A 20,979-nucleotide genomic window follows, 5' to 3' on the forward strand; every position below is an offset into this window, starting at 1 on the left:
TGCCCTATAAACAGACAACAATAAAGCAGTGTGAGTGCTCCCTAAGGGTGTGTTCACACTGCGTTATTGCTGTACGTTTAACGTAAATGTTTTATAGGAAAAAGAAAGGTATGCGTTGAACAGTGTTCCCCACCTTGCGTCTCTCCAGTGGTTGCCAAATTACAACTCCCATCATGCCCTGACAGCAACTTCAGTAACCATACAGAGCCCCCGTCCACACACCATCAAACCCCCCCCCCCCCAAGACGCGATCAATTTTGTTGCGTACATCGTTCCCCACGTTGCGTCTCTCTCCAGCTGTTGCCAAACTATAACTCCCATCATGCTCTATAAACAGACAGCAATGAAGGCTGAACGCACACTAAGGCCATGTTCACACCGCGTTATTAATGTGCACGTTTTATAGGAAAAACATCCGCAGAACACTGTACCCCACCTTGCGTCTTTCTCTTTTCAGCTCTTGACAAACTACAACTCCCATCATGCCCTATAAACAGATAGCAATAACGCATTGTGAACGCACCCTTAGGCCATGTTCACACTGCATTATTGCTGTACGTTTAACGTAAATGTTTTATAGGAAAAAGAAACGTATGCGTAGAACAGTGTTCCCCATGTTGCGTCTCTTCCCAGCTGTTGGCAAACTACAACTCCAATCATGCCCTATAAACAGACAACAATAACGCGGTGTGAACCCATCCTAAGGGTGCGTTCACATTGCGTTATTGCTGTTATTTCACATGCATGCTTTATAGGGGGAAAAACGGATACGCAGAACAGTGTTCCCCATCTCTCCAGCTGTTGCCAAACTACAACTCCCATCATGCCCTATAAACAGACAACAACAACGTGGTGTGAACGCACCCTAAGGTCATGTTCACACTGCATTATTGCTGTATGTTTAATGCACCCTAGGGGTGCGTTCACACCGCGTTCTTGCTGCATGTTTAACGTACATGTTTTATAGGAAAAACGTATTCGCAAGACAGTGTCCCCCACCTTGCGTCGCTCCAGTTGTTGCCAAACTACAACTCCCATCATGCCCTAAGGGTGCGTTCTCACTGCGTTATTGCTGTATGTTTAATGTACGTGTTTTATAGGAAAAAGTTATTCACAAAACAGTGTTCCCCACCTTACATCTCTCCAGCTGTTGCCAAACTACAATTCCCATCATGCCCGGACAGCCGCAGGCTGTTGGGGCATGATGGGAGTTGTAGTTTGGCAACAGCTGGAAAGACGCAGGTTGGAGGAATATTGCCATAAAAGAAAAATAAATCTTCATATCGACTTATAAAGGGGACCGTCGCGGTTTGTTATTTTGACAGAGGCAACGGCGCCCTATTCTTTTCGTCAGATGGGACAGAATCTGCGACAAAAGGTTCACAAATGCGAACAGGGCCCGAACGTAAGGCTGGCCATGTTGCCCATAGCAACCATTCAGCGCTCTGCTTTCACTTGGGGAAAATGAAAGCAGCTCAGTGATTGGTTGCTATGGGCGACGAGGCCTGCTTTCACAAACGGGGCCTGTGAAATGGAGTAAACGCAGCGTATTTAGTTATGAATGACGAGTAAATATTGCGGCAAACGTGTCAAATATCCTACATAACCATTTCTCCAGCTTCGCCTGAGGCGACATAGCGTCATTACCACCCAATATACTGAAAAATAAAGGTATTAATGTTCATCAATGATATCAGAGCTTAGATACCTGATTAGATACACCATTGTTGACTAGAATATGTCAGATGTGACGGAATCTGCGACAAAGGGTTCACAAATGCGAACAGGGCCCAAACGTAAGGCTGGCCATGTTGCCAATAGCAACCATTCAGCGCTCTGCTTTCACTTTCTTAAACCACGCTGGGGAAAATGAAAGCAGCTCAGTGATTGGTTGCTATGGGCGACGAGGCCTGCTTTCACAAACGGGGCCTGTGAAATGGAGTAAACGCAGCGTATTTAGTTATGAATGACGAGTAAAGATGGCGGCAAACTTGTCAAATATCCTACATAACCATTTCTCCAGCTTCGCCTGAGGCGATATAGCGTCATTACCACCCAATATACTGAAAAATAAAGGTATTAATGTTCATCAATGATATCAGAGCTTAGATACCTGATTAGATACATCATTGTTGACTAGAATATGTCACACCCTGCTATATAGAATAACTTGAAGTATTTAGAGACTATTTCTTTACTGATTTGACAACAAACCAAAGGTAGTAGTACTTAGATACCTGATTAGATACATGCCATATATATATATATATATATATATATATATACATATATATGTATATATATATATTAATAGATAGATATATGTCACCGCTGACTAACTAATATAACATGAAGGTGTATAAAATAACCCCTCCGACTAATCAGATGACTTTACTATATGCTAATAAGATGGTGAGATACGTGCTTAGATACAAGCCATTTATTATGGAATATACTCTCCGAATGAATAGGATAGATAATATGTATAACATGAAGCCTAGCATGTCTGCATTGATTAATCGACCTGACTATGCTTTAAATATAGGTGCTTAGATACATCATTAGATACATCCTTGCACTGGATACATTACATCCAACAGTACAGTGGTCTTCAACCTGCGGACCTCCAGATGTTGCAAAACTACAACTCCCAGCATGCCCGGACAGCCAACGGCTGTCCGGGCATGCTGAGAGTTGTAGTTTTGCAACATTTGGAGGTCCGTAGGTTGGAGACCACTGGTGTAGGATAATAAAACAGCCTGTGCACTTAGATACACACTTAGATACATACATAACACTGTATAGTATGTCTCCCTTCTCACTTATTGAGTTAGTATAACATGTATAACATAAGGAATATAATGGCTGCATTTATTCCCTGCAGGGACAACAAGCTATAAAAACAGCTGATTGGATACCTGCTTAGATACATGCATCCTGTTCTGCAGTATATTCATCCACAGTGTAAGATATAATGTCTATAAGATCAAACCCATAACTTTTAACCCATAACTATTTACTTTTAACCCATAACCATTTATCAATTTGAATCTCTTGCATAGATACATACTTAGATACCTGAACCCTATTTTCAGTGTAGCTCCCCTTCTGACCAGGCAGTGTACTGTGTATAAAATAGGAGTATCTCCCCTGCTAAGTAGACAGTAAACTATGTAAATCATAAGAGTATATAATGGCGGCATTCATTTATTTGCTTCTCTGTACACACATGTGCATGTTTAGATACAAGCTTAGATACTTGCACCTTGTTTTTCAGTGTATCTCCCTTGCTGTTCAAGCTGCATACTGTGTATAACATAACAGTATATACTGACTGCCTTCATTGTTTTAGCTCTCTATACATAAATAAACATGCATCTACCTGCTTAGATACCTGCTTAGATACCTGCACTGTATTTAGTATATCTCCCCTGCTGAACAGGCACTTTGTATAATATAAGAGTATATAATAACTGCATTCATTGGTTTAACTCTACACACACACACATATATATATATATATATATATATATATATATATATACACACATGCTTAGATACCTGCACCTTTTTTTAGTGTATCTCTCATGCTGAACAAGTTGTGCCCTGTGCTGCTTTCATTAATTTCATTACATTTATATGTTTAGACACCTGCTGAATGGGTTAAGTTTACAGTATATAACATAACAGTATATAATGACTGTATTCTTTGATTTGGCTCTCTATCCATAGCTTTGCATACATTAACATACTTAGATACCTGCTTAGATACCCTGCTGAACAAGCTGTGCATTGTGAATGACATAAGTGCATATAACTACCGCATTTATCCATTGTACTCTCTATACATGGATCAGTGTTTCCCAACCAGAGTGCCCCCAGCTGTTGCAAAAGTACAACTCCCAGCATGCCCAGACAGTTAGGTATGCTGGGATTTGTAGTTTCAAAACAGCTGGAGGCAACCTGCTTGGGAAACACTCAATGACATAGATTACATACAATTGCATGCTTAGATACCTGCTTAGAGACCCTTTTTTTTTTTTTTTTTTACAGTGTAACATAACAATATATATATAGTGACTGCATTCAATGATTTGACTCTATATACATAGATATACATACATGTACATGCTTAGATACCTGCTTAGATACATGCAATGTATTCACTGTGTACAATTTAAGAGTATATAATGACTGCATTCATTGCCTTTACTCTCTATACATACATGTACAAGCTTAGATACCCGCAGTGAATCTCATCTGCTCTCTAGGCTGTGCACTGTCTACAACATATGTTTATATAACAGATTACACTAATTGATTTGACTCTCTATAAATATACGTGCTTGGATACCTGCTTAGATACCTGAAGTGTATCTCCCCTGCTGACAAGCCTGTGCGCTGTGTTTAACAAATATAAGTATATAATGACTGCATTCATTGATTTGAATCTCTATACAGGTACATGCTGGGATACCTGCTTAGATACCTACAGTGTATGTCCGCCGCTACACACAACATAAGCATATAATGACTGCATTCACCAATTTGATTCTCTATACACGTGCACGCTTAGATACCTGCAGTGTATCCCTGCTACTGTGCACTAGATACCTGCTTAGATAACTGCAGTGTATCTCCGCTGCTGTGCACCAGATACCTGCTTAGATACCTGGAGTTTATCTCAGCTGCTGTGCACTAGATACCTGCTTAGATACCTGCATTGTATCTCCGCTTCTGTGCACTAGATACCTGCTTAGATACCTACAGTATATCGCCACTGCTGTGCACTAGATACCTGCTTAGATACCTGCAGTGTATCTCTACTGATGTGCACTAGATACCTGCTTAGATACCTGCAGTGTATCCCTGCTGCTGTGCACTAGATAGCTGCTTAGATACTTGCAGTGCATCTCCCCTGCTGTGCACTAGATACCTGCTTAGATACCTGCAATGTATCTCTGCTGCTGTACACTAGATACATGCTTAGATACCTGATGTGTATCCCTGCTGCTGTGCACTAGATACCTGCAGTGTATCTCTGCTGCTCTACACTAGATACCTGCTTAGATACCTGATGTGTATCCCTGCTGCTGTGCACTAGATACCTGCAGTGTATCCCTGCTGCTGTGCACTAGATACCTTCTTAGATACCTGCAGTGTATCCCTGCTGCTGTGCACTAGATACCTTCTTAGATACCTGCAGTGTATCCCTGCTGCTGTGCACTAGATACCTTCTTAGATACCTTCAGTGTACCCCTGCTGCTGTGCACTAGATACCTTCTTAGATACCTGCATTGTATCTCTGCTGCTGTGCACCAGATACCTGCTTAGATACCTGCAGTGTATCCCTGCTGCTGAGCACTAGACACATGCTTAGATACCTGCAGTGTATCCCTGCTGCTGTGCACTAGATACCTTCTTAGATACATCCAGTGTATCCCTACTGCTGTGCACTAGATACCTGCTTAGATACCTGCAGTGTATCCCTGCTGCTGTGCACTAGATACCTGCAGTGTATCCCAGCTGCTATGCACTAGATACCATCTTAGATACCTCCAGTGTATCCCTGCTGCTGTGCACTAGATACCTGCTTAGATACCTGCAGTGTATCTCCTCTGATGTATAACTGTACACTATGCCCCACACACAAGTATAGAGGATGATGCCCCCTAATCCCTGCCCTGTGCCCCGGAGCTGCCCCCGTGTGTCACCCACCTGCTGCCCTCTGTGCCCTCCGGGATCCAGCTGGTGACCGGCCCGCACCCTGCGCTCAGCACTGTCTGCTCTCCCGGCCGGTGCAGCCCAGCTGGACAGGGGGCCGGACCGGAGGAGGAGGCAGAGGAGGAGAAGGGCTGCAGGGGGCGCTGCTGCACTCATACCTGGAACACGGATCTACTTACTTCTCACAATACGCTGCTTCCCAATCAGTGTGCCTCCAGCTGTTGCAAAACTACAACTCCCAGCATGCTCGGACAGCCGAAGGCTGTCCGGGCATGCTGGGAGTTGTAGTTTTGCAACAGCTGTAGGCACACTGGTTGGAAAACACTGCAGTGATTCATAAGGGAAATGAGTTTCCCACATTGTCCGTTCAGGAATCCGGGAAAGCTGGGTGCCCGATATAACCAGCACTGTGGTCATATCTGCATTGTAAATTCATTATAGATCGCTCACCCCAAACCAATGTGTCTCCAGCTGTTGCCCAGCACTCTGTGCTGAAGTGTCTGAAATACTCTGTGCTGAAGTGTCTGTAATACTCTGTGCTGAAGTGTCTGAAATACTCTGTGCTGAAGTGTCTGAAAAAATCTGTGCTGAAGGGTCTGAAATACTCTGATGTGAAGTGTCTGAAATACTCTGTGCTGAAGTGTCTGAAATAGTCTGTGCTGAAGTGTCTGAAATACTCTGTGCTGAAGTGTCTGAAATACTCTGTGCTGAAGCATCTGAAATACATCTGTGCTGAAGTGTCTGAAATACTCTGTGCTGAAGTGTCTGAAATACTCTGTGATGAAGTGTCTGAAATATTCTGTGCTGAAGGGTCTGAAATACTCTGTGCTGAAGCATCTGAAATACATCTGTGCTGAAGTGTCTGAAATACTCTGTGCTGCAGTGTCTGAAATACTCTGTGCTGAAGTGTCTAAAATACTCTGTGCTGAAGTGTCTGAAATATTCTGTGCTTAAGTGTCTGAAATATTCTGTGCTTAAGTGTCTGAAATACTCTGTGCTGAAGTGTCTGAAATACTCTGTGCTGAAGGATCTGAAATACTCTGTGCTGCAGTGTCTGAAATACTCTGTGCTGAAGGGTCTGAAATACATCTGTGCTGAAGTGTCTGAAATACTCTGTGCTGGAGTTTCTGAAATACTCTGTGCTGAAGTGTCTGAAATACTCTGTGCTGCAGTGTCTGAAACACTCTGTGCTGAAGTGTCTGAAATACTATGTGCTGAAGTGTCTGAAATACTCTGTGCTTAAGGGTCTTAAATACTCTGTGCTGAAGGATCTGAAATACTCTGTGCTGAAGGGTCTGAAATACATCTGTGCTGAAGTGTCTGAAATACTCTGTGCTGAAGTATCTGAAATACTCTGTGCTGCAGTGCCTGAAATATTCTGTGCTGAAGTGTCTGAAATACTCTGTGCTGAAGTGACTGAAATAATCTGTGCTGAATGGTCTGAAATACTATGTGCTGAAGTGTCTGAAATACTCTGTGCTTAAGGGTCTGAAATACTCTGTGCTGAAGTGTCTGAAATACATCTGTGCTGAAGTGTCTGAAATACTCTGTGCTAAAAAGTCTGAAATACTCTGTGCTGAAGTGTCTGAAATACTCTGTGCTGCAGTGTCTGAAACACTCTGTGCTGAAGTGTCTGAAATACTCTGTGCTGCAGTGTCTGAAACACTCTGTGCTGAAGTGTCTGAAATACTCTGTGCTGAAGTTTCTGAAATACTCTGTGCTGAAGTGTCTGAAACACTCTGTGCTGAAGTGTCTGTAATACTCTGTGCTGAAGTGTCTGAAATACATCTGTGCTGAAGTGTCTGAAATACTCTGTGCTGCAGTTTCTGAAATACTCTGTGCTGAAGGTTATGAAATACTCTGCGCTGAAGTGTTTGAAATACTCTGTGCTGAAGGATCTGAAATACTCTGTGCTGCAGTGTCTGAAATACTCTGTGCTGAAGGGTCTGAAATACATCTGTGCTGAAGTGTCTGAAATACTCTGTGCTGAAGTTTCTGAAATATTCTGTGCTGCAGTATCTGAAATACTCTGTGCTGAAGTGTCTGAAATACTCTGTGCTAAAAAGTCTGAAATACTCTGTGCTGAAGTGTCTGAAATACTCTGTGCTGAAGTGTCTGAAATACTCTGTGCTGCAGTGTCTGAAATACACTGTGCTGAAGTGTCTGAAATACTCTGTGCTAAAAAGTCTGAAATACTCTGTGCTGAAGTGTCTGAAATACTCTGTGCTGCAGTGTCTGAAACACTCTGTGCTGAAGTGTCTGAAATATTCTGTGCTTAAGTGTCTGAAATACTCTGTGCTGAAGTGTCTGAAATACTCTGTGCTGAAGGATCTGAAATACTCTGTGCTGCAGTGTCTGAAATACTCTATGCTGAAGGTTCTGAAATACATCTGTGCTGAAGTGTCTGAAATACTCTGTGCTGGAGTTTCTGAAATACTCGGTGCTGCAGTGTCTGAAATACTCTGTGCTGTAGTGTCTGAAATACTCTGTGCTGCAGTGTCTGAAACACTCTGTGCTGAAGTGTCTGAAATACTCTGTGCTGCAGTGTCTGAAACACTCTGAGCTGAAGTGTCTGACATACTCTGTGCTGAAGTGTCTGAAATACTCTGTGCTGAAGTTTCTGAAATACTCTGTGCTGCAGTGTCTGAAATACTCTGTGCTGAAGGGTCTGAAATACATCTGTGCTGAAGTGTCTGAAATACTCTGTGCTGAAGTGACTGAAATAATCTGTGCTGAAGGGTCTGAAATACTATGTGCTGAAGTGTCTGAAATACTCTGTGCTGAAGGGTCTGAAATACTATGTGCTGAAGTGTCTGAAATACTCTGTGCTGAAGTGTCTGAAATACTCTGTGCTGCAGTTTCTGAAACACTCTGTGCTGAAGTGTCTGAAATACTCTGTGCTGAAGTGTCTGAAATACTCTGTGCTGCAGTGCCTGAAATACTCTGTGCTGAAGGGTCTAAAATACTCTGCTGCAGTGCCTGAAATACTCTGTGCTGAAGTGTCTGTAATACTCTGTGCTGCAGTGTCTGAAATACTCTGTGCTGCAGTGTCTGAAATACTCTGTGCTGAAATGTCTGAAATACTCTGTGCTGAAGTGTCTGAAATACTTTGTGCTGAAGTGTTTGAAATACTCTGTGCTGAAGTGTCTGAAATACTCTGTGCTGAAGTGTCTGAAATACATCTGTGCTGAAGTGCCTGAAATACTCTGTGCGGAAGTGTATGAAATAATATGTGCTGAAGTGTCTGAAATACTATGTGCTGAAGTGTCTGAAATCCTCTGTGCTAAAGTGTCTGAAATCCTCTGTGCTGAATTGTCTGAAATACTATGTCCTGAAGTGTCTGAAATACTATGTGCTGAAGTGTCTGAAACACTATGTAATGAAGTGTCTGAAATATTCTGTGCTAAAGTGTCTGAAATATTCTGTGCTGAAGTTTCTAAAATACATCTGTACTGAAGTGTCTGAAATACTCTGTGCTGAAGTGTCTGAAATACTCTGTGCTGAGGTGTCTGAAATCCTCTGTGCTGAAGTTTCTGAAATACTCTGTGCTGAAGTGTCTGAAATACTCTGTGCTGAAGTGTCTGAAATACTCTGTGCTGATGTGTCTGAAATACTCTGTGCTGAATTGTCTGAAATACTCTGTGCTGAAGTGTCTGAAATATTCTGTGCTGAAGTGTCTGAAATACTCTGTGCTGAAGTGTCTGAAATACTCTGTGCTGAAGGATCTGAAATACTCTGTGCTGCAGTGTCTGAAATACTCTGTGCTGAAGGGTCTGAAATACATCTGTGCTGAAGTGTCTGAAATACTCTGTGCTGGAGTTTCTGAAATACTCTGTGCTGAAGTGTCTGAAATACTCTGTGCTGCAGTGTCTGAAACACTCTGTGCTGAAGTGTCTGAAATACTATGTGCTGAAGTGTCTGAAATACTCTGTGCTTAAGGGTCTTAAATACTCTGTGCTGAAGGATCTGAAATACTCTGTGCTGAAGGGTCTGAAATACATCTGTGCTGAAGTGTCTGAAATACTCTGTGCTGAAGTATCTGAAATACTCTGTGCTGCAGTGCCTGAAATATTCTGTGCTGAAGTGTCTGAAATACTCTGTGCTGAAGTGACTGAAATAATCTGTGCTGAATGGTCTGAAATACTATGTGCTGAAGTGTCTGAAATACTCTGTGCTTAAGGGTCTGAAATACTCTGTGCTGAAGTGTCTGAAATACATCTGTGCTGAAGTGTCTGAAATACTCTGTGCTAAAAAGTCTGAAATACTCTGTGCTGAAGTGTCTGAAATACTCTGTGCTGCAGTGTCTGAAACACTCTGTGCTGAAGTGTCTGAAATACTCTGTGCTGCAGTGTCTGAAACACTCTGTGCTGAAGTGTCTGAAATACTCTGTGCTGAAGTTTCTGAAATACTCTGTGCTGAAGTGTCTGAAACACTCTGTGCTGAAGTGTCTGTAATACTCTGTGCTGAAGTGTCTGAAATACATCTGTGCTGAAGTGTCTGAAATACTCTGTGCTGCAGTTTCTGAAATACTCTGTGCTGAAGGTTATGAAATACTCTGCGCTGAAGTGTTTGAAATACTCTGTGCTGAAGGATCTGAAATACTCTGTGCTGCAGTGTCTGAAATACTCTGTGCTGAAGGGTCTGAAATACATCAGTGCTGAAGTGTCTGAAATACTCTGTGCTGAAGTTTCTGAAATATTCTGTGCTGCAGTATCTGAAATACTCTGTGCTGAAGTGTCTGAAATACTCTGTGCTAAAAAGTCTAAAAAACTCTGTGCTGAAGTGTCTGAAATACTCTGTGCTGAAGTGTCTGAAATACTCTGTGCTGCAGTGTCTGAAATACACTGTGCTGAAGTGTCTGAAATACTCTGTGCTAAAAAGTCTGAAATACTCTGTGCTGAAGTGTCTGAAATACTCTGTGCTGCAGTGTCTGAAACACTCTGTGCTGAAGTGTCTGAAATATTCTGTGCTTAAGTGTCTGAAATACTCTGTGCTGAAGTGTCTGAAATACTCTGTGCTGAAGGATCTGAAATACTCTGTGCTGCAGCACAGAGTATCTCAATTACTATAGCACATAGTATTTCAGGCACTGGATCACAGAGTATTTCAGACACTTCAGCACAAAGTATTTCAGACACTTCAGCACAGAGTATTTCAGACACTTCAGCACAGAGTATTTCAGGCACTGCAGCAGAGTATTTTAGACCCTTCAGCACAGAGTACTCTGTGCTGCAGTGCCTGAAATACTCTGTGCTGAAGGGTCTAAAATACTCTGCTGCAGTGCCTGAAATACTCTGTGCTGAAGTGTCTGAAATACTCTGTGCTGAAGTGTCTGAAATACTTTGTGCTGAAGTGTCTGAAATACTCTGTGATCCAGTGCCTGAAATACTATGTGCTATAGTAATTGAGATACTCTGTGCTGCAGAGTATTTGGGGGGGGGGGGGGGTTCATTTTTACACAGTGCACTTTTCCCTTTATTCTATGACGCGTTCCCTTTATTCTATAGGTCAATATATTTAAATCGATACCAAATTTATATAGTTTTTTTTTTGCAAAATAACTATGCCTAAAATCACCCTATTCTGACCTCTGTATGAACTGTATGAGGGTCATTTTATTGCACCGTGATCTGTAGCTTCTATCAGTAACACTTTTTTTGTATATGGGACTCTGAAATACTCTGTGCTGCAGTGTCTGAAATACTCTATGCTGAAGGTTCTGAAATACATCTGTGCTGAAGTGTCTGAAATACTCTGTGCTGGAGTTTCTGAAATACTCGGTGCTGCAGTGTCTGAAATACTCTGTGCTGTAGTGTCTGAAATACTCTGTGCTGCAGTGTCTGAAACACTCTGTGCTGAAGTGTCTGAAATACTCTGTGCTGCAGTGTCTGAAACACTCTGAGCTGAAGTGTCTGACATACTCTGTGCTGAAGTGTCTGAAATACTCTGTGCTGAAGTTTCTGAAATACTCTGTGCTGCAGTGTCTGAAATACTCTGTGCTGAAGGGTCTGAAATACATCTGTGCTGAAGTGTCTGAAATACTCTGTGCTGAAGTGACTGAAATAATCTGTGCTGAAGGGTCTGAAATACTATGTGCTGAAGTGTCTGAAATACTCTGTGCTGAAGGGTCTGAAATACTATGTGCTGAAGTGTCTGAAATACTCTGTGCTGAAGTGTCTGAAATACTCTGTGCTGCAGTTTCTGAAACACTCTGTGCTGAAGTGTCTGAAATACTCTGTGCTGAAGTGTCTGAAATACTCTGTGCTGCAGTGCCTGAAATACTCTGTGCTGAAGGGTCTAAAATACTCTGCTGCAGTGCCTGAAATACTCTGTGCTGAAGTGTCTGAAATACTCTGTGCTGAAGTGTCTGAAATACTTTGTGCTGAAGTGTCTGAAATACTCTGTGATCCAGTGCCTGAAATACTATGTGCTATAGTAATTGAGATACTCTGTGCTGCAGAGTATTTGGGGGGGGGGGGGGTTCATTTTTACACAGTGCACTTTTCCCTTTATTCTATGACGCGTTCCCTTTATTCTATAGGTCAATATATTTAAATCGATACCAAATTTATATAGTTTTTTTTTTGCAAAATAACTATGCCTAAAATCACCCTATTCTGACCTCTGTATGAACTGTATGAGGGTCATTTTATTGCACCGTGATCTGTAGCTTCTATCAGTAACACTTTTTTTGTATATGGGACTTTTTGATAACTTTTTATAAAAAAAAATTCTGGGTCGAGATGTGACCAAAAATCCGCAATTCTGGATTTCATTAACAGTATATTTTAATAGTTAGGACAATTCTGCACACGGATATACCAAATATGTGTCTCTAAAAAACCATAAAAAATTTAAAATCTGGATTTGAATTCTTATTTAATTTTTTTTATTATTATTTTATTTATTATTATTTTTTATTATTATTTTATTTATTATTATTTTATTTACACTTTTGAAATTTTCTATGGGGACTATTATAAGCAATCATTAGATTGCTGAGGCTATCTTCACACTGAGAAAATTCAGCAAATCTGCCTTCTTCTGCTTAGTGTGGAATTGGTGCAGAATTTGAAGAGGAATTTGACAAAGAATTTGAAGAGGAGATCTGGAGGAAGATCAATATTACAACCACCGATGGACCGGCTATTAATTCCTGTGTAGAAAATTCTATGCGAAAATTCTGCCTCAATTCCATTCCAAACTTATTTTGACAGGAAAAATAAAGTTTTATTGACTGCAATAGACTTTTATCTGTGAATTCTGCTTCTGGCAGAATCAGGGCCGGCTCCACCTATAGGCAAAATAGGCAGCCGCCTAGAGCACCCTCTTGATAGGGGCACCGATCTGCCCTCCGCAAGAAAGTTATTTCTCCAGGTCCAGACAGCCACAAAACTGTCACCCCAGTAGTAAGGTGATTACATGAGGAGGAGGTTTGTTACAGTGTGTCACCCCAGTAGTAAGGAGATTACATGAGGAGGAGGTTTGTTACAGTGTGTCACCCCAGTAGTAAGGAGATTACATGAGGAGGAGGTTTGTTACAGTGTGTCATCCTAATTGTAAGGAGATTACATGAGGAGGAGGTCTGTTACAGTGTGTCACCCCAGTAGTAAGGAGATTACATGGGGAGGAGGTTTGTTATAGTGTGTCACCCCAGTAGTAAGGAGATTACATGAGGAAGAGGTTTGTTACAGTGTGTCACCCCAGTAGTAAGGAGATTACATGAGAAGGAGGTTTGTTACAGTGTGTCATCCTAATAGTAAGGAGATTACATGAGGAGGAGGTTTGTTACAGTGTGTCACCCCAGTAGTAAGGAGATTACATGAGGAGAAGGTCTGTTACAGTGTGTCACCCAAGTAGTAAGGAGATTACATGTGGAGGAGGTTTGTTACAGTGTGAGGTTTGTTACAGTGTGTCACCCCAGTAGTAAGGAGATTACATGAGCAGGAGGTTTGTTACAGTGTGTCACCCCAGTAGTAAAGAGATTACATGGAGAGGAGGTTTGTTACAGTGTGTCACCCCAGTAGTAAGGAGATTACATGAGGAGGGGGTATGTTACAGTGTGTCACCCCAGTAGTAAGGAGATTACATGAGGAGGAGGTTTGTTACAGTGTGTCACCCCAGTAGTAAGGAGATTACATGAGGAGGAGGTTTGTTACAGTGTGTCACCCCAGTGCAAATATATGCCTGATGAAGCTGCCTAGGCAGCGAAACGCGTTGCATTCTGGGTAAATAAACACCTTGTCTATCACCTACCTGCTTGGTCTGTGTCCAACGCCACGTTGAGCCGGCGTCTCCATTGAAGCTGCTTACTCGTATACATACCCCAGTACAAAGGTATGGTGAGTTATTGAGAGGAGTAAGGGTGTGGCAAAATTAGCTTTTGCCTAGGCTGGCAAAAGTTCTTGCACCGGCCCTGGGTGGAATACGATTCCACGTCCAAATTTCATCCACGAAAATTCCTCAGTGTGAACAGAGCCGCCAAAAGACCATTACGGTAAATTGAACTTCCATTCAAGGCGAAATTGGAGCAGAACACTGGCACAGAATTACGCACGTAAATTCCTTGACAATTCTTCATTGTAAACACACCCTAAGGCTATGTTCACACGGCGGAATTTCCATGGGGAATTTCGTGGAAGAATTTTGACAGAAATTCTGCCGAAACAAATCAAAAGTCTGCGGCGGAAATTCCGCATTCCACAAAATTTAAAGACCTGCCTTAAAATGTTGCATAATCTTGGGCGAAATCCCAGTTACCTAAACGGGGCACGAATTTCAGCAGAATTCTTTGTTTAGAGAACACAGAAATTCCGCAAAAATTCCGGCAGGAAATTTAGCAATTTAGTTCAGCAAGCTTTTTGCTGAATGGAATTTGTGCGGAATTGCGAAAAAATGACACTGTGCGAACATAGCCTTCGGCTGTCCAGGCATAATGGGAGTTGTAGTTTTGCAACATCTGGAGTCCCACAGTTTGGAGACCACTGTTGTAATACATAGAACACTTTGGTATGTCTCGTAGACCGATACATATGTAATAAGCAGTCTCAGTAAGTAATATTGACGGCTCGCTTGTCCTGGGGGTTTACATAATATATATGTATTTCCACTTTACGCCTGAGTCCGTCATCCACAGTGATTTCCCACATTTACCTGTTGTGGGACAGGACAACTAATCAATAACCCGAGCAAAATCCTTTATCTGGGCTCCGTGCTGTCTGCTCACCGCAGTGTTGTTCTGGCTTCCTATGACCGGGGGGGAGTCGTCATTTACATGTATCCTTTATGTTATGATGGAAAACATTCTTCTGCATTGGATATGATTATGGAAAAATCTATCTACAGGGATCTCGTAAAAGTAGGAAATAATAATTGCACTGTATGGTACATTGATATGTAATGCAGGGCTAGACAAATCCCAGGCGTCAGGTCCATCCTTTAAAAAACACTAACGGTTTTACTTACCTCTGCCTCCGTTCCTGCACTGATCCCCCGCAGGGAAAGATGAGGATGGGGACAGTAAGGATGGTGACACACAGGGGAGAGATGAGCGGACAGTAATCACTGACACACGGGGAAGATGAGGGGACACTAATAATTGACACACGGTGGGCACGTTTGGGTGGAGATGAGGAGACACTAAAGACACAGGGTAGAGATGAGGAGATAGTAATGGCTGTGACACACAGGGGATGATGAGGGGACAGTAATGACTGTGACACACAGGGGGTGATGAGGGTACAGTAATGACTGACACACGGGGAGATGAGGGGACAGTCATGACTGTGACACACAGGGGGAGAAGAGGGGACAGTAATGACTGTGATACATGGGGGAGATGAGGGGAGAGCGTTAACTGACACACAGGGGGAGAAGAGGGGACGGTCATAACTGACATGCAGGGGAGAAATGAGGGGACAATAATGACTGAGTCACACAGAGGTAGATAAGGGGACTGTAATGGCTGTGACACACAGAGAGGCAGATGAGGGGACAGGAATAAATGACACACGGGGAGATGACAGGACAATAATAACTGGGGGAAATGAGGGGACAGTAATAACTGATTCACAGGCAGAGATGAGAGAACAATTATGACTGTGACACACAGAGGGACATACTCCATGATACCTGCAGATTGTACTGTATTGTATATATCATCTGCTCAGCTCCTCCTGCTCTATAACCTGATACCTGCTGTCACGATGCCGGCTGGCAGGTAGTGGACCCTCTGTGCCAGAGAGGGATTGGCGTGGACCGTGCTAGTGGACCGGTTCTAAGCCACTACTGGTTTTCACCAGAGCCCGCCGCAAAGCGGGATGGTCTTGCTGCGGCGGTAGTGACCAGGTCGTATCCACTAGCAACGGCTCACCTCTCTGGCTGCTGAAGATAGGCGCGGTACAAGGGAGTAGGCAGAAGCAAGGTCGGACGTAGCAGAAGGTCGGGGCAGGCAGCAAGGATCGTAGTCAGGGGCAACGGCAGAAGGTCTGGAAACACAGGCAAGGAACACACAAGGAACGCTTTCACTGGCACTAAGGCAACAAGATCCGGCAAGGGAGTGCAAGGGAAGTGAGGTAATATAGGGAAGTGCACAGGTGAAAACCCTAATTGGAACCACTGCGCCAATCAGCGGCGCAGTGGCCCTTTAAATCGCAGAGACCCGGCGCGCGCGCGCCCTAGGGAGCGGGGCCGCGCGCGCCGGGACAGAACAGACGGGGAGCGAGTCAGGTAGGGGAGCCGGGGTGCGCATCGCGAGCGGGCGCTACCCGCATCGCGAATCGCATCCCGGCTGGCAGCGGGATCGCAGCGCCCCGGGTCAGAGGACGTGACCGGAGCGCTGCAGCGGAGGGAGTGAAGCGAGCGCTCCGGGGAGGAGCGGGGACCCGGAGCGCTCGGCGTAACAGTACCCCCCCCCTTGGGTCTCCCCCTCTTCTTGGAGCCTGAGAACCTGAGGAGCAGACTTTTGTCAAGGATGTTGTCCTCAGGTTCCCAGGATCTCTCTTCAGGACCACAACCCTCCCAGTCTACTAAAAAAAAATTTTTCCCTCTGACCTTTTTGGCAGCCAAAATTTCCTTGACCGAGAAGACGTCCGAGGAGCCGGAAACAGGAGTGGGAGGAACAGATTTGGGAGAAAAACGGTTGAGGATGAGTGGTTTGAGAAGAGAGACGTGAAAGGCATTAGGGATACGAAGAGAAGGAGGAAGAAGAAGTTTATAAGAGACAGGATTAATTTGACACAAAATTTTGAAAGGACCAAGATAGCGTGGTCCCAACTTGTAGCTAGGGACACGGAAGCGGACATATTTAGCGGAGAGCCATACCTTGTCTCCAGGGGAAAAAACGGGGGGAGCTCTTCTTTTCTTATCCGCGAACCTCTTCATGCGTGAAGAAGCCTGTAAGAGAGAATTTTGGGTCTCTCTCCATATAATGGAAAGGTCACGAGAAATTTCATCCACAGCGGGCAGACCAGAGGGCAAGGGGGTAGGGAGGGGGGGAAGAGGGTGACGGCCGTACACCACGAAAAATGGGGATTTGGAGGAAGATTCAGAGACCCTGAAGTTATACGAGAATTCGGCCCATGGAAGGAGATCTGCCCAGTCATCCTGGCGGGAGGAAACAAAATGTCGCAAATAATCACCCAGGATCTGGTTAATTCTTTCTACTTGTCCATTGGACTGGGGATGATATGCAGAGGAAAAATTTAATTTAATCTTGAGTTGTTTACAGAGAGCCCTCCAGAATTTAGACACGAATTGGACCCCTCTATCCGAGACAATCTGCGTAGGCAACCCGTGAAGACGAAAAATGTGTACAAAAAATTGTTTAGCCAACTGAGGCGCAGAAGGAAGACCAGGAAGAGGGATGAAATGTGCCATTTTGGAGAATCGATCAACGACCACCCAAATAACGGTGTTGCCACGGGAAGGGGGTAAATCAGTAATAAAATCCATACCAATCAGAGACCAAGGCTGTTCGGGGACAGGCAGAGGATGAAGAAAACCAGCGGGCTTCTGGCGAGGAGTCTTATCCCGGGCACAGATAGTGCAGGCTCGCACAAAGTCCCCAACATCCGTCTCCAGAGTCGGCCACCAATAGAAGCGGGAGATGAGTTGCACAGATTTCTTGATGCCCGCATGACCTGCGAGATGGGAGGAGTGACCCCATTTGAGGATTCCGAGGCGTTGGCGTGGAGAAACAAAGGTCTTTCCTGGAGGAGTCTGCCTGATGGAGGCAGGAGAAGTGGAGATCAGGCAGTCAGGTGGAATGATGTGTTGCGGAGGGAGATCAACTTCTGAGGCATCCGAGGAACGAGAGAGAGCATCGGCCCTAATGTTCTTATCGGCAGGACGAAAGTGAATCTCAAAATTAAATCGGGCAAAGAACAGAGACCACCGGGCCTGGCGAGGATTCAGCCGTTGGGCAGACTGGAGGTAGGAGAGGTTCTTGTGGTCGGTGTAGATAATAACAGGAAATCTTGATCCCTCCAGCAGATGCCTCCATTCCTCAAGTGCTAATTTAAAGGCTAGAAGCTCTCGATCCCCGATGGAGTAGTTCCTCTCCGCTGGAGAGAAGGTCCTAGAGAAAAAACCACAAGTGACAGCATGCCCGGAAGAATTTTTTTGTAGAAGAACAGCTCCAGCTCCCACTGAGGAGGCATCAACCTCCAATAGGAAGGGTTTGGAAGGGTCAGGTCTGGAGAGCACGGGAGCCGAAGAAAAGGCAGACTTGAGTCGTTTAAAGGAGTCTTCTGCTTGAGGAGGCCAGGACTTGGGATCAGCATTTTTTTTGGTTAAAGCCACGATAGGAGCCACAATGGTAGAAAAATGTGGAATAAATTGCCTGTAATAATTGGCGAACCCCAAAAAGCGTTGGATAGCACGGAGTCCGGAGGGGCGTGGCCAATCCAAGACGGCAGAGAGTTTGTCTGGATCCATCTGTAGTCCCTGGCCAGAGACCAAATATCCTAGAAAAGGAAGAGATTGGCATTCAAACAGACATTTCTCAATTTTGGCATAGAGTTGGTTGTCACGAAGTCTCTGAAGAACCATACGAACATGCTGGCGGTGTTCTTCTAGATTGGCAGAAAAAATTAGGATATCGTCCAGATATACAACAACACAGGAGTATAACAGATCACGAAAAATTTCATTGACAAAGTCTTGGAAGACGGCAGGAGCATTGCACAGTCCAAAGGGCATGACCAGATACTCAAAGTGTCCATCTCTGGTGTTAAATGCCGTTTTCCACTCGTCCCCCTCTCTGATGCGGATGAGGTTATAGGCACCTCTTAAGTCCAATTTAGTGAAGATGTGGGCACCTTGGAGGCGATCAAAGAGTTCAGAGATGAGGGGTAAAGGGTAGCGGTTCTTAACCGTGATTTTATTAAGACCGCGGTAGTCAATGCAAGGACGTAGGGAGCCATCTTTTTTGGACACAAAGAAAAATCCGGCTCCGGCAGGAGAGGAGGATTTACGGATAAAGCCCTTTTTTAGATTCTCCTGGACGTATTCGGACATGGCAAGAGTCTCTGGGGCAGAGAGAGGATAAATTCTGCCCCGGGGTGGAGTAGTACCCGGGAGGAGGTCGATAGGGCAATCATAAGGCCTGTGAGGAGGTAGAGTCTCAGCTTGTTTTTTGCAGAAAACATCCGCGAAGTCCATATAGGCCTTAGGGAGACCGGTTACTGGAGGAACCACAGAGTTACGGCAAGGGTTACTGGGAACCGGTTTTAGACAGTTCTTGGAACAAGAGGACCCCCAACTCTTGATCTCCCCAGTGGACCAATCCAGGGTTGGGGAATGAAGTTGAAGCCAGGGAAGTCCAAGGAGAATCTCCGAGGTGCAATTGGGGAGGACCAAAAGTTCAATCCTCTCATGATGAGATCCGATGCTCATAAGAAGGGGCTCCGTGCGGAAACGTATGGTACAGTCCAATCTTTCATTATTTACACAATTGATGTAGAGGGGTCTGGCGAGACTGGTCACCGGGATGTTGAACCTGTTGACGAGAGAGGCCAAAATAAAATTTCCTGCAGATCCAGAGTCCAAGAAGGCCACTGTAGAGAAGGAGAAGGCAGAGGCAGACATCCGCACAGGCACAGTAAGACGTGGAGAAGCAGAGTAGACATCAAGGACTGTCTCATCTTTGTGCGGAGTCAGCGTACGTCTTTCCAGGCGGGGAGGACGGATAGGACAATCCCTCAGGAAGTGTTCGGTACTAGCACAGTACAGGCAGAGGTTCTCCATACGGCGTCGTGTCCTCTCTTGAGGTGTCAGGCGAGACCGGTCGACCTGCATAGCCTCCACGGCGGGAGGCACAGGAACAGATTGCAGGGGACCAGAGGAGAGAGGAGCCGAGGAGACGAAACGCCTCGTGCGAACAGAGTCCATATCTTGGCGGAGTTCCTGACGCCTTTCAGAAAAACGCATGTCAATGCGAGTGGCTAGGTGAATAAGTTCATGTAGATTAGCAGGAATTTCTCGTGCGGCCAGAACATCTTTAATGTTGCTGGATAGGCCTTTTTTGAAGGTCGCGCAGAGGGCCTCATTATTCCAGGACAATTCTGAAGCAAGTGTACGGAATTGTACGGCATACTCGCCAACGGAAGAATTACCCTGGACCAGGTTCAACAGGGCAGTCTCAGCAGAAGAGGCTCGGGCAGGTTCCTCAAAGACACTTCGGATTTCCGAGAAGAAGGAGTGTACAGAGGCAGTGACGGGGTCATTGCGGTCCCAGAGCGGTGTGGCCCATGACAGGGCTTTTCCGGACAGAAGACTGACTACGAAAGCCACCTTAGACCTTTCAGTGGGAAACAGGTCCGACATCATCTCCAGATGCAGGGAACATTGGGAAAGAAAGCCACGGCAAAACTTAGAGTCCCCATCAAATTTATCCGGCAAGGATAAGCGTATCCCAGGAGCGGCCACTCGCTGCGGAGGAGGTGCAGGAGCTGGCGGAGGAGATGACTGCTGAAGCTGTGGTAGCAACTGTTGTAGCATAACGGTCAGTTGAGACAGCTGTTGGCCTTGTTGCGCTATCTGTTGTGACTGCTGGGCGACCACCGTGGTGAGGTCAGCGACAACTGGCAGAGGAACTTCAGCGGGATCCATGGCCGGATCTACTGTCACGATGCCGGCTGGCAGGTAGTGGACCCTCTGTGCCAGAGAGGGATTGGCGTGGACCGTGCTAGTGGACCGGTTCTAAGCCACTACTGGTTTTCACCAGAGCCCGCCGCAAAGCGGGATGGTCTTGCT

At 44.7% G+C, this 20,979-nt stretch overlaps 1 protein-coding gene and 1 long non-coding RNA gene across 4 annotated transcripts in view; one reads left to right on the forward strand and one right to left on the reverse strand.

Moving 5' to 3' along the window:
- ZNF385C (zinc finger protein 385C) overlaps positions 1-5,784 on the reverse strand; it is a 299,586-nt gene extending 293,802 nt beyond the window's left edge. Inside the window, exon 1 of one of the 3 annotated variants that reach the window (XM_056548836.1) lies at positions 5,719-5,784. The gene's annotated coding sequence lies outside the window, so the exon portion shown is untranslated. Of the gene's footprint in view, positions 1-1,708; positions 1,847-2,113; positions 2,138-5,718 lie in introns of those variants that run through there. The other 2 variants (XM_056548837.1, XM_056548835.1) reach the window with 2 other exon arrangements.
- LOC130296836 (uncharacterized) overlaps positions 1,916-20,979 on the forward strand; it is an 83,084-nt gene continuing 64,020 nt past the window's right edge. Inside the window, exons 1-2 of the long non-coding RNA XR_008849305.1 lie at positions 1,916-2,076; positions 2,885-2,964. This is a non-coding gene — a long non-coding RNA (uncharacterized LOC130296836). The remainder of the gene's footprint in view (positions 2,077-2,884; positions 2,965-20,979) is intronic.

Source organism: Hyla sarda, chromosome 12, assembly GCF_029499605.1.
Source record: "Hyla sarda isolate aHylSar1 chromosome 12, aHylSar1.hap1, whole genome shotgun sequence".
Taxonomy (NCBI): domain Eukaryota; kingdom Metazoa; phylum Chordata; class Amphibia; order Anura; family Hylidae; genus Hyla; species Hyla sarda.